Source organism: Capsicum annuum, unplaced genomic scaffold, assembly GCF_002878395.1.
Source record: "Capsicum annuum cultivar UCD-10X-F1 unplaced genomic scaffold, UCD10Xv1.1 ctg49619, whole genome shotgun sequence".
Taxonomy (NCBI): domain Eukaryota; kingdom Viridiplantae; phylum Streptophyta; class Magnoliopsida; order Solanales; family Solanaceae; genus Capsicum; species Capsicum annuum.
In genome coordinates, this window is record NW_025857421.1 from 1 (window position 1) to 2006 (window position 2006).

The 2006-nt window shown below is 32.6% G+C and overlaps 1 long non-coding RNA gene across 1 annotated transcript; it reads left to right on the forward strand.

Moving 5' to 3' along the window:
• The first annotated feature begins 801 nt into the window (after positions 1-801).
• LOC124892681 lies at positions 802-1622 on the forward strand. Its single transcript, XR_007050374.1, has 2 exons — positions 802-1014; positions 1169-1622. It is a non-coding gene; the product is annotated as an uncharacterized LOC124892681 (long non-coding RNA).
• Positions 1623-2006: the final 384 nt, after the last annotated feature.

A 2006-nucleotide genomic window follows, 5' to 3' on the forward strand; every position in this document is an offset into this window, starting at 1 on the left:
TTATCATAAGCTATTATGGTTGGTATAAACAACCATTTAAACTGTATTACTTATAATGGTGATGGCATTGACAACAACAGGGTCATAGTTCTTTACTTCTGTATTCCTTTTCTCAAGAAGAGGAAGAAGATGGGGAATGTGGATGGTAAAGTTACTTGTGGGCTTTTAAGGATAAAAGGTGAAGAATTGTTGAAGAATTTTTGGTAATGTATAAAAGTCAGTTCCATGTGTCTTTTGGTTAATGTTGTACTAGCTAAAGAAAGGACAATCCGGTGCATTAAAGCTCCAACTATGCATAGGATTCGGGGAAGGACTGGACCACAAGGGTCTATTGTACGTAGCCCAGTCTTACCTTGCATTGCTGCTAGAAGTTGTTTCCATGGCTTGACCTCATGAGGCTGTGACCTATGGCCACATGGACTCTATCAGTAGAACAAGGATGTCAAGTATATGTGGTCTATTTGGGAAGTGTTGCATGAATCTTGGGCAGACTTTTTATTAGGGTTTTTTCCCTGATTTTCTTACTATATTTAAGTTTTATTTTTTTCTTAGAAGGAAAATAAAAGTTACCATAATTACTTTTACTTTTTTTGAAAGAAAAAAATATACTTCTTTTCCATATTTGACTAACCTCTTTCTTGGAGGAAAGGTTTTGGACATCTATAAATAGAAGACCCCCCTTCTCATACCACAACACAATTAGTCTTTTAAGAGTTTCGTTTAGGGGGAGAGTTTCTCTTTCATTAGTTTTATGCTTTTTAATATTATTTTTAATATTAGGTTTTATATGCAGGCCAATTGGCTAAATAACATAATAATATTATGTTTTTAATATGTTTTTCTTTGTCATCTGAGTTATTGTCTTTATGGTTTGCAACTAATAGCTTCTGCATGACTCCCTCTCGATTTCAAACCCAACAATGGTATCAGAGTCCAAGGTTCAATAAATCGATGGTCCAATTATTGAACAAAGTTGCAATCAATTTGATGATAATGAAGATATATGTCCAAAAGGTACATGTGGAGATAATTGTTAATTATATTTTTTCAACAATCTTGCTATCACATATTTGAAAATAAAGCTCACTTTTAACCTTGCAAAAGGGCTCCAATATTTTTAACCCGAAAAGGGCTCATATACTTTTAACCCAAAAGCTCCATTTTTAAGCATGTCAAGCAGCAGTGGTGAAGACTATGTGAAGAACAAAGATTAAAGATGTGAAGAAGGCGGATCAAGAATATTTTAAAGAAAATCAAGTCAAAAAGAAGAGATTTGTTAGGGTTTTTGCCCTGATTTTCTTACTATATTTAAGTTTTATTTTTTCTTAGAAGGAAAATAAAATTTACCATAATTACTTTTACTTTTTCTGAAAGAAAAAAATATAATTCTTTTCCATATTTGGCTAACCTCTTTCTTGGAGGAAAGGTTTTGGATATCTATAAATATAAGACCCTCCTTCTCATACCACAACACAATAGCATCCACGATGTCGTCTTTTAAGAGTTTCGTTTAGGGAGAGATTCTCACTCATTAATTTTATGATTTTTAATATTATTTTTAATATTAGATTTTATATGTAGGCCAATTGGCCAAATCACATAATAATATTATGTTTTTAGCATGTTTTTCTTTGTCATCTGATTTATTATCTTTATGGTTTGCAACTAATAGCTTCCGTATGACACCCTCTCAATTTCGAACCCAAAACTTTTATGAATTATGTAATGCATAAAAAGCTAAGTTTCTAAGCTCTAAAATTGTCTTTCACCACTCTCGTGTTGGATCCTTAAAAATGCACTTCTTTTTGAAGAGTCTGAGCATCATAGAAAAACACACATTGATATTTTTTAAGAGTCTGAGCATCATAGGTAAAAGTATTCTATCATAGGTAAAAGTATTCTAGCGTGGTTAAACTTCCCTATTCTAGCGTGGTTAAACTTCCCTGTTCTTCTCTCAGGATATCACTTCCATGGACACTACCATTAAGTGCAACTTGGTCTTCAAT